The sequence below is a fragment of the Hemicordylus capensis genome, chromosome 2 (genome assembly GCF_027244095.1).
Source record: "Hemicordylus capensis ecotype Gifberg chromosome 2, rHemCap1.1.pri, whole genome shotgun sequence".
NCBI classification, from domain to species: domain Eukaryota; kingdom Metazoa; phylum Chordata; class Lepidosauria; order Squamata; family Cordylidae; genus Hemicordylus; species Hemicordylus capensis.
In genome coordinates this window covers 92482968-92495100 of record NC_069658.1, presented here as the reverse complement: position 1 = coordinate 92495100, position 12133 = coordinate 92482968, and the positions used below count along the sequence as shown (strand labels likewise).

The 12133-nt window shown below is 41.7% G+C and overlaps 1 protein-coding gene and 1 long non-coding RNA gene across 6 annotated transcripts in view; one reads left to right on the top strand and one right to left on the bottom strand.

Moving 5' to 3' along the window:
• CNTNAP4 (contactin associated protein family member 4) overlaps nt 1–12133 on the bottom strand; it is a 420639-nt gene that overhangs the window by 244703 nt on the left and 163803 nt on the right. The window lies entirely within an intron of this gene.
• On the top strand, nt 210–10375 carry LOC128345536 (uncharacterized). Its single transcript, XR_008316517.1, has 3 exons — nt 210–314; nt 4330–4441; nt 10253–10375. It is a non-coding gene; the product is annotated as an uncharacterized LOC128345536 (long non-coding RNA).

Below are 12133 nucleotides of genomic sequence, written 5' to 3'. Positions count from 1 at the left end.
GAATTTCTTGTATGTCCAAATGTGTGCAACCACAGTTTGGACACAAATTTGAACGTTCAGTTTGTAGTGAGTTTCGCCGCTCCTACTTCAGGTTTCAGTTTGGGGTCATTACATCTGAATGCTGCAGCGAGCTCTAACTGGAGTTGAGGGAAGAAGCTCCTCCCTCACTCTAGCTGTGATTGGCTGCCAGGGCCGTCCTTCATTCCAGAAGGCTGCTGGTGCTGTCCTTTATCCCACACAGCCAGTTCCCCCTCCTCTCTGCTGTCTTCCGGACTGCAGCTTAGGTCCTGATGGTTATGAACAAATGTGGACAGGTAAACTACATGGGGGGAAGGGTGGAACCACAGGTGCAAATATGAAAATTTGTTATTTGACTGATATGAAACCTGATAGCATCACAATTCAATGTGTTTGGGCTGACAGTTGGGCTTCCAACTGTCCACAGCTTTGATGGATGAACACTACCACCTAAGGAGCAAAGGTTATTTTGAGGTGCTTCCTTCTTTAGAATACCTCTCTATTATTCAGATGCTGCTAAAATTGAGAAAGATAAACAACAGGAGTTAGAAAGGTTAGTTACTATGGGGAAATTAAATTGGCAAATTGATCTTTAAATTCATTTTGGATTATTTCTATTCTCCTCAAGGCTACTGCAAGTTAGGAGAAACATGTATGGACAAATTGAACAAATTAGTCTGTATTTCAAGCCCAGTTGCAGGGGAGTAACAGCAGGAGAGAGCAGGCGTGGAGCCAGCTGAGTGGTGGCCTGCGTCCAGCCCCGCTCGGCAGCCCCCTCCAATACGCCCGTGCGAGTGACCACGACTCACCCTCCCAGTGGCCCCAAGCAGCATGCACCCCCCCTCTTTTGCTGAGCTGCTGCCAAGCTCCCAGCTTGGTAAAAGAGGAGATAGCATACTGCTTGGAGCTGCTGGGAGGGCAAGTGATGGTGAGCGGCGGTGCCGGCAGCCATGCCAGCCAGGTAAGCAGTTTACTTACTCACTCACCACCCCCAACCAGCCACCCCTTACCCCTGAAAGGGTCCCCCACCTCCTGTACTTGTAAAGGGAAATCCTCTCCGTGGGTGGACAAGGGACTGGACTGGGCCGGGACAGTTTGGATTCAGTTTGGATTTGAACTGAACTGGCCAAACTGGTTCCAGTTTGGCCCCTCCATCCATATATATATGGATGGAGGGGGCAAACCAGTGCTATACTTACTGGCCCCACCCCGACTATACCCTTGGACAAATTCTGATTGGACAACATCAGATTGGACAAGATTAATTGCTTTTTTAAAAAATGGACAAAAACTGAAAGACATTATATATCATTTAAATGTTTTAAAAATTCACTCATACACCAAAAAGAGAGGAAGAGGCCTCCTTAATTCCCATACCATGTAAGCCACAAAGATGTGTACAGTCTTATATATTATGCTGACTCTATAGCTTAAGTTTCATGCACTCACATTTTGCCCTGGTTTTTCAGCTTGACCTTGAGTTGAGGAAGGATGTGTCCAGGCAGAAATTCAATAGCTGAAGCTTCCCAGATCATTTGCTGGAGATGCACCTGATTAATTTCTTCCTGCTGTATGTCTATAAGGCACAGTGCTTCCAGAAAATGCCATCTTTAATGTATCATTGATTCATTTCATGTACCATTGAAGCAGAACTCACCCATCTCCCCTGTGGTAAGAAGCATGAGCACCAGATGTGGAGACAACTCATGCATCTATCCACAGAGGGAAGCATAAATTCCACTTGAAACATTACAGCAGGAACATCAGGAGAGGAATGTGTGTTTACTTTATAATCCCATTCCTTTTCTGCTAAACCACATTAAACAAAACAACATTTGATTAATAACTTAGAACTTTATTTAATATGTTTGAAAACAGTAAGGAGATTCACATTTTGAGGCCTGTGCTCATGAAATGATCTAATGCTCTGGCAGAGCTTGACTGCAATATGGCAACTACTCTAGGCACCATCTGAGAAAATTCTCTCAGATGTTTATTCCATGGAGGAATTCTGACATTCTCTTCAACTTTTATTTTTTGAAAATTCAATACCTTCACTACGAGATGACCCACTTTGTCATCTTAAGGAAGGGTGATTGGACGTCTGAAATGACAACCATACCATCAGGCAGGACAATAAAGATTTATTGTTCTTTCTTGTGGCCTCAGATTCTTGTGGCCTCAGATTGTGGACTGGCTAACAGGACCCAATGCTTTTAAAAAATTATTCTGACCTCTAATAGAAATTGGCAAATGCCCCTTTTCTGGCTATATGACAGGAGGAGAGTATTCTAGGCTAAGAGAAATGGCAGCGTAATCTAATAAATCAGAATGAGCATAGCTTCAACACTAGGAAGTATCTAAGATAGCAATAGCAATAGCACTTACATTTATATACCGCTTTATAGCCGAAGCTCTCTAAGTGGTTTACAATGATTTAGCATATTGCCCCCAACATTCTGGGTACTCATTTTACCGACCTCGGAAGGATGGAAGGCTGAGTCAACCTTGAGCCCCTGGTCAGGATCGAACTTGTAACCTTCTGGTTACAGGGCGGCAGTTTTTACCACTGCGCCACCAGGGGCTCCTTGATGATTGTGTCACAGCAAGGGCTCAAGTTTGACTGGGTATTCTGTAGTTTATTTAAGTAATGACACATTGGTCTTGATGCTTCTAATACTGCCAAAATAAAATGCTAAAAGAAGATAAGTTATTATACGCATTGGAAAGACAGATGGAAATGGTGAACATAAGGAACAGGTCTTTTTTTAAAAAGTACTTCTTTTATTCCTCATTTGTAATTTGGCAGTGCCTTTATATTACTTATTTAACAAATTTATCCAACACAATTCATATTATTTATTATTATTATTATTACACCCCACATGAGTTGTTTCTGAAGGCAGGGCTCCACCGTGGATACCAAGGAGTGAGCCATCACTTGCAATGATGCTTTCAAGGAAGTCATTCCTTGGAAAGTCATCATTCTCAAGGAAGTACCATTGTTAAGTATGATGATGCATAGCATAGGAACATAGGAAGCTGTTCCATCTAGCTCAGTATTGTCTACACAGACTGGCCATGGTTTCTCCAAGATTGCAGGCAGGAGTCTCTCTCAGCTCTGCCTTGGAGATGCCAGGGAGGAAACTTGGAACCTTCTGCATGCAAGCATGCAGATGCTCTTCCCAGAGCAACCCCATCCCTTGAGGGGAAAATCTTAGTGTTCATGTGTAGTCTTCCATTCAGATGCAAGCCAAGGAGGACCCTGCTTGGCAAAGGGAACATTTCATGTTTGCACAAGACCAGCTCTTCTCCCATGCTTAATAGCCAAGGAGCAGCCCCAACTTTGAAAGCTGCATTGGCAGATAATAGAATGGCTTGGAAGCACCAAGCATGCCTCTCACATGGATTGATGGCTCTCTGCACAGTATATGGGCCACTATTATTATTATGTTGCCATTCATTCAAGAGGCTATTCTTAGATTTAGCTAATTGCACAAATAACCTAAGTGGTCATTGAAGAAATTGGACACTATGATATCTGCACCCCAGGACCTCTTTCAATGTTGCAGTGGATAGTGAAGGTACAAATTTATAATACAGAATCATGAAAAAAATAATATGATTTTGATTCAAGGATTCAGGCAGAAGTCACTAATAAGGTAGGCATTTTACTAAGCCAACATGGTAAATCACCAAGATTTGATTAGATTTGGGGGAAATTGTTTATGATTTTGAATTTGTGACTACCAATGATTTTACCAATTAATATGTTGTCTACTGCTAAAAACTGGCAAAAGTTGTGCAGTTTTTAAAATTAATATATGATGTTTTAATGCACTACACCTGTATGAACCCACAGCTTCATAGATGATTGGAAAGTTCATTTTTTAAAAATAGTATTGGGTGTCTAACTGAGTGGTGGACATATATTTCAAAGAGCGATCTGAAGCAGTTTGTAAGTCTGCCAGTAGACAGCTCTAAGGAAAAGCAAAATGGATAAATCAATAGAGTTTTCTTAAGAGGTCAGACCAAAGGTGATGCACGATTTTCAATACTTCAGGGTCTGTGTTGCTAACCTTGAGAATGGTGCATTTGTGTTATCACCACTTAATACTGCTGACTATGGGTGTCACACAACCTGTTGAATAAATAGTTCCATGGTGCCATTGCAAATGGGCAACCAAAACGAGGCCATAACACCTTCTCTGGGCTTAATAAAACCACATCCCTATTTCCAATTCCATAAAAACGTCATAGTTTTGGTAAAACCATGAGCACTGAAAGCTAACTTCTTTCTCTTTCCAAAAGGCAACTAACATTCCAAAAGAAAAAGTGAAGGTTTGATACCCATTCTGTGGTAAAAGCAGATGCAGAGGGAAGGGGCCATATCTGAGAAGTGCAGCACTAGCTTTGCATGTAGGTAAGGCTGTGAAAACCCCTCTATAAAATTCTAGGGAGCTACTGTCAGTCATCAATACTGATAAAGATGAACATAAGAACATAAGACCAGCCCTGCTGGATCAGGCACAAGGCCCATCTAGTCCAGCATCCGGTTTCACACAGTGGCCCACCAGATGCCGCTGGAAGCCTATAGGCAGGAGTTAAGGGCATGCTCTCTCTCCTGCTGTTACTCCCCTGCAACTGGAACTCAGAGGCATCCTGCCTTGGAGGCTGGAAGTGGCCTATAGCCCTCTGACTAGTAGCCATTGATAGACTTCTCTTCCATGAAGTTATCCAAATCCCTCTTAAAGCCATCAAGGTTGTTGGCTGTCACCACATCTTGTTGCAGAGAATTCCACAGGTTGATTATGCATTGTGTGGAAAAAGTACCTCCGTATGTTTGTCCTAAATTTCCTGGCAATCAGTTTCATGGGACAACTGTTGGTTCTAGTAGTATGTGAGAGGGAGAAGAATTTCTCTCTACCCATTTTCTCCACACCATGCATGATTTTATAGGCCTCTATCATGTCTCCCTGTAGCCTCATAAGAAAGGTGCTCTAGGCCTCTGATCACCTTGGTTGCCCCCTTCTGCACCTCTTCCAGTTCTACAATGTCCTTTTTTAGATGTGGTGACCAGAATTGTATGCAGTATTCCATGTTCGGCCACACCATAGTTTTGTATAAGGGCATTATAATATCAGCAATTTTATTTCCAATCCCCTTCCTAATGATCCCTAGCATGGAATTGTCCTTTTTCACAGCAGCCGCACACTGAGCTGACAATTTCAACAAGCTTTCCACCACAACCCCAAGAGCCCTCTCCTGATCAGTCATTGACAGCTCAGATCCCATCAATGTATACTTGAAATTGGGGGTTTTCATCCCAATGTGCATCACTTTACACTTGCCAGCATTGAACCGCATTTGCCATTTTATTGCCCACTCACCCCGTTTGGAGAGATAAATTTGAAGCTCCTGACAATCTGTTTTGGATTTCACTACCCGAAAGAGTTTGGTATCTTCTGCAATTTTGGCCACCTTGCTGCTTACCTCTACTTCTTGATCATTTATGAATACATTAAAAAGCACCGGTCCCAGTACAGATCCCTGGGGGACCCCACTTCTTACTTCCCTCCATTGTGAAAATTCTCCATTTATACCTACCCTCTGTTTCCTGTCTTTCAACCAGTTAGCAATCCACACATGTACCCGTATTTTACGGACTATAAGACGCTACGGACTATAAGACGCACCTTAATTTTAATCCAGTTTTTCAGAGTTTTAACATAGTAAACTGTTAAAACATATAAGACGCTTCTGAATTTTGGCGGATATTTTTCGAGGAAAAAAGTGAGTCTTATAGTCCATAAAATACGGTACTTGTCCCCTTATCCCATGACTCCTAAGTTTTCTCAGGAGTCTTTGATGAGGAACTTTGTTGAAAGCTTTTTGGAAGTCCAGGTATATTATGCCAACTGGATCACCTTTATCCAGACACCTGATGACACTCTCAAAGAATTCCAAAAGGTTTGTGAGGCAAGATTTCCCTTTGCAGAAGCCATGCTGCTTCTCTCCCAGCAGGACCTGTTGTTTTATGTGCTTTAAAATTTTATCCTTGAGGATACTTTCCAACAATTTGCCTGGAATGGACATTAAGCTAACCAGCCTGTAATTTCCCGAATTGCCCCTAGATCCCTTTTTGAAAATCGGTGTGACATTGGCTAATTTCCAGTCCTCTGGTACAGAGCCCAATTGCAGGGAAAAGTTATATATTTTAGCAAGGAGGTTGGCAATTTCACATTTGAGTTCTTTGACGACTCTTGGATGGATTTCATCTGGCCCTGGCAATTAGCTAGTTTTCAGTTTTTCCAGACAGTTTAGAACATCATCTCTTGTCACTTCTATCTGACTCAGTTCCTTAGCCTCCATTCCCAAAAAGCCTGGTTCAGGAACAGGTATATGCTCAGTATCCTCTGCCGTGAAGACAGACGCAAAGAACTCATTTAGCTTCTCTGCAACCTCCATATCCTCCTTAATAATCCAATTCACTCCCTCATTGTCTAATGGTCCAACTGCCTCCCTGGCAGGTTTCCTGCTTCTGATGTATTAAAAGAAGTTTTGTTATTCCCCTTGATACTTTTAGCTAAATGTTCCTCAAACTCTCCTTTTGCTTCCCTTATTGTCACCTTGCATTTCTTTTGCCAGAGTTTGTGTTCCTTTCTGTTCTCTTCATTTGGACAGGCCTTCCAATTTTGGAATGAAGTCTTCTTCCCTTTCAAGGCTTCCTTGACCTTACCTGTTAGCCGTGCTGGCATCCTCCTGGACTTAATTGTACCTTTCCTCTTTTTGGGTATACAATCTAACTGGGCTTCTAGTATTGTGGTTTTTAGTAAACTCCATGCATTCTGGAGTGATGTGACTCTCCTGATTTCCCCCCTCAGCTTTCTTTTCACCATACTCTTCATTTTGGAGAAGTTTCCTCTTCTGAAATTCAAAGTGTTTGTGTTAGACATCCTTGGTGATTCTCTCCCCGCATGTATGCTGAATTTGATCACACTATGGTCACAGTTCCCTAAAGTGCCAATGGCACTGACTTCATGCATCAGGTCCTGGATGCCACTCAGGATTAAGTCCAAGGTCACCTTTTCTCTGGTTGGTTCCAAAACCAACTGTTCTAGGGCACAGTCATTCAGTTAATCTAGAAATTTGACCTCTCTGTCATTACCTAACTGTGAATTTATCCAGTCTATGTGTGGTAATTGAAGTCACCCATTATTACAGCCCTGCCTCTCCATGACGCCTCCCTGATTTCCTGCTGCAACTCCCAGTCACTGTCAGCATTTTGATCCGGAAGGGTATAGCACATCCCCAGTAGCACATTTCCTTTCAAACCTTGTATTGTCCACTCCACAGGGTTTCTGTGGAGGACTCTGGTCCTCCTAGGTTTTCTATCTTGTTAGATTCTACCCTTCTTTAACATACAGTGCTACTCCACCTCCAAGGAGCCCCTCCCTGTCCTTTCTATAGAGTTTATATCCAGGGATAACAGTGTCTCACTGGTTCTCATTGTTCCACCATGTTTCTGTTATGCCCACTATATCTATTTCTGTGTTAGCAACCAAGCACTCCAGCTCACCCATCTTGGCTCTGAGGCTTCTGGCATTGTCATATATGCACCTATACGCCGAATCTCTTACCGGGTGCATGCTATCTTTCTTTTGACTCTTTGACCAGCTGGCACAGCCTTCTGTCTGCTCTTTATGTGGTTCTGCTCTCCCCCCTCCTGTTTTATCTGAATCCTTTGCACCCTCACACTTTAAAGGATGACATTTGCTGAACCAGATACTGTATAGCTCCTGTTGGCAATTCCCCTGGCGTCATTTTAAAATCTGCTCTGCAGCCTTTTTATTTTTAGTGCTAACAGTCTGGTTCTATCTTGGTTCAAATGCAGCCTGTCCCTTTTGTGCAGGCCTTGCTTGCCCCCAAATGTATCCCAGTGCCTAACAAATCTAAACCCCTCCTCCTGGCACCAACGGCTCATCCATGCATTGAAACTCCTCAGCTCTGCCTGTCTCACTGTACCTGTGCATGGAACAGGTAGCATTTCTTAAAATGCGACCTTGAGGTCCTGGACTTCAATATGCTACCTATCAGCCTAAATTTGGCTTCCAGGACCACCTGACTAAATTTCCCCACAATGTTGGTGTTGACATGCACCGCAACAACTTTCTCCTCCCCAGGACTGCCTAACAGTCTATCTATATGCTGCATGATGTCCACAACCTTAGCACCAGGAAGGCAATTCACTGTGCGGTCAACACATGGGTCACAAATCCATCTCTCTATACCTCTAATGATTGAATCACCCACAAGGAGGCCCCCACCATTTGGATGAGTATCCCCTGTGTGAGAGAATATGGACTAATGGTATGAATCAGTATAAAGCAGGTTCATACTTTCATATATATGGTCCCACCATTGAGAAGATTGACCTAGCCCTAATTGTTATTATTGGTAACCAAAGTGTCCTGTGTATTGAAATGTTCCAGCATGCTTGCACATCGAGATATCATAAAGAACTTTCATTAAGACTGAAGTGATTTCCTCTGTCTAATGGATGCCCTGCCTTGAATGCCAAAATTTAATTAAACATGCATCATAATCTGACAATATTCACAATGTGCTACACAAACAATGCCTGAAGAATGGAAGTTGCCACAACAAACGTATACCACACATATGCTTTCAAAACCAGCCAGGCTTTTCACCAAAATTACCTGCTGATTATTAGCTGATAATCAGCAGAGTCTGTGAAGATTCATGTTCTGAAGTGAGGAAGCTCCTGGAATAATTGAGTAGTCTCTTTGGAGTGTGAGGATAGCTTCAATTTCATTATCTCAGCTGTATTGACCAAGTTCACAATCCTTTGTGGATACAAGCAAGCCACTCAAACTATTAGCCCAATCCTAAACATGTTGTCATAGGAATAAGACCCAATAAGTCCCAAGACCTGTGATGTACTATTTAGTAGGTGAGTTTAGGAACCATCAAGAATTGCTTTTGCTAAAATCTACATGACTCAGGATTGTAATAAGAAAATGAGGGTAGAGATATTGCAGACAAGCTGAATCAGTTCTTTGCATCTATCTTCACAGCAGAGGATACAGAACATACACCTGTGCCTGAACTGAGCTTCTCAAACTTCTCAATCAAGAACTGAGTCAAACAGAAGTGACAAGACATTATTTTCTAAGCCGAATTGAAAAATAGCAAATCACCAGTGCCAGCTGGCATCCATCAAAGAGTTATTAAATAACTCACATATGTAATTTCTGATATTTTAGACAAAATATGTAACTTGTCTCTATGATCAGGCTCTGTGCCAGATGATTGGAAAGTAGTTAGTGCAACAAGAATTTTAAAAGGGATCCAGGAAATTTCCTCTGATCTGGTGCAAAACTACAATTGGCCACCATGTGGCAGGCTTGCACAGGATCGATGGGGAAATAAAAATACTAAAAAAGTGAAGCACTCTCCCTATGTTAAAAAAATTATTAAAAATCAATTAATTGATCCATTGGTTTCAAATTTAGTACATAGTGTCCTGTTATGCTGTGTTACAACTGTGCCTGATTTCAGAGCTCCATGGCCAGCCCTTCCCAACTTAATCCCCTCCCCCAATTTCCCATTGACCTCTATGTTAAAAAGCCTTGTTGCTGGGTATAGAGAGTGGTAGCCTTGCACAACAAATTGTGTGGTGTGTGTTTTTAATGCGGAAAACTTTTATGATTTTTTTAAAGCAAATGTTTAAAAGCATGCAGGGTCTCCAGCACACATGTGCACATACCAGCTACTACTCACCTGCCTCCTCTAATCCAATTGACCAAAAAGGACCAGAAGGATGGCAGTGAGAACATGCAGTATGAAAAATCCCTGCTTTCCTTAGTTAAGGAACTGTAGCCAAACTTCATAAGATATAGGAATATGAGTGGCCCCATCTTTACTCCGAATTATGCCTGAAGACATTTATTTCCACTTTCAGTACTCTCAGCCTAAGTTGGCCCAATGTTAGACTTCTTCCTCCTGCACTAAAGACAGAAGTCTGGAAAGCCCCCTTTACTCTCTTACAGGTCCCCATGTGCCTGTTTTCATCAATACCATCCGTTACTGACAGGTTTACACAGGAGAAGGGACACTTAGGCTTCCCAGGGCCATATATGGAGCCTCTACCCAAACACTATGGCCTCTGTAACCCTCCTTCCTATCACAACCCACTTCTTATGTGTTCCAGGAACTACTCCTGAAAGATTGGGAATCTTCAGAACAGCATTCAGTGCAACATGAGGAGCTGAACTGAAAAAAAAAATTGCATATATATAATCTTGTGTAAGTATAGCTGTTCTTTGGATCCCAGCCCACATATAGTTGGAAGAAAATTATAGCAGACTTTTGGATTCTTTTAATTAAACTTCATAATAACCCCTCAAATTTTGCTTAATTATTATTAATTATGCTTTAGTGGCAATGTGCAAATTAAGCTTGAGACATTACCTTGAGTAATATTAAGCAATATCAATTTCCTAGGACATGGTCCAGAAAACAGCCATTTAGACTGTATATGCTTCAGAACGATAGGCCATAATAATATTTACCATCATGCAGCAGCTCATTAAAAGTTTTTTTAAAAAATACAAAATAAACTCTAAAGATTATCTTGAGGCTGAGAACTAGCAATTGCTACACAGTGTGCTGCACTAAAGGAAAATGAGAAGGTGGGAAGTTTGTTCCTCAACCTTGTTTTCTATTATACAGGTATGCACAGAACACTAATTGGGCTTCAGTTTTTACAATCTTTTCTGTAAGGTGCATAGAACTTAATTTTACATTTAAAGCTTGTGATCCCAAGGAAATTTACTTGCAGGAAGACTCTATTGACTTTTAATAGATGCACATGTCTGTACAACTGAGGTGTCAAAAGTAAAAAGCTGGAGCCAGTATTATTATTATTATTTTACACAGTCAGACAGTTGTTATTGACTGGTTTGTTTTATCCAGACATCGAGTCCTTCCCAAGGACCGGGGATGCCAGAATTTTATTGTCAATATTGTTGCTGTTGTTATAGATATCGTCGCAGAATATAGGCTGTTCCCAGTAAAGCTGCTTTTTGTAATTGGCTGATGGTGATTTCTGTGGCCCCTATGGTGTTGAGCTGCTCTTCAAGGTCTTTTGGAACTGCACCCAGGGCGCCAATTACCACTGGGATAATTTTGGTCTCTTTCTGCCACAGCCTTTCAATTTCAATTTGTAGATCTTTGTATTTGGTGATTTTTTCATTCTTTTTCTTCTATTCTGCTATCCCCTGGTATTGCTATGTCGATTATTTTAACTTGTTTTTCTTTCTTCTGGACTACAGTGATATCTGGTGTATTGTGTGGCAGATGTTTGTCTGTTTGTAGTCGGAAGTCCCATAATATTTTTACATCTTCATTTTCTTCAACTTTTTCAATTTGATGGTCCCACCAATGTTTGGCTACAGGTAGCTTGTATTTTTTGCAGATGTTCCAGTGTATCATCCCTGCTACCTTGTCATGCCTTTGTTTGTAGTCAGTCTGTGCGATCTTTTTACAACAGCTGATTAGGTGGTCCACTGTTTCATCTGCTTCTTTACAAAGGCGGCACTTGCTGTTTGTGGTGGATTTTTCAACTTTTGCTCTTATTGCATTTGTTCTTAGTGCCTGTTCTTGCGCAGCCAGTATTAAACCCTCTGTTTCTTTCTTCAAGTAACCATTCTTAAGCCATTGCCAGGTCTTGGTGATGTCTGATTTTCCACTTATATTGTGCAAATATTGACCATGCAGGGGCTTATTTTTCCATTTTTCTGCTCGGTTCTTGACTTGTTCTTTCTTGTAGGCCTGCTTTCTTTCATTGGTGTTCTATAGTTTTGCGTTATTGACCATTTGAAATGCATCCTCTTCACTGTCCTTGATATATTCTTCAAGGCCTCTTTTCTCCTCCTCTACTGTTTGATGGACTTGCAGCATTCCTCTTCCACCTGAGCTGCGAGGGAGGTAGAGCCTATCTACATCACTGCGGGGGTGCAGAGCATGATTGATGGTCATTATTTTCCTGGTCTTACGATCCAGCGTCTCTAGCTCTGCCTGTGTCCAGTCT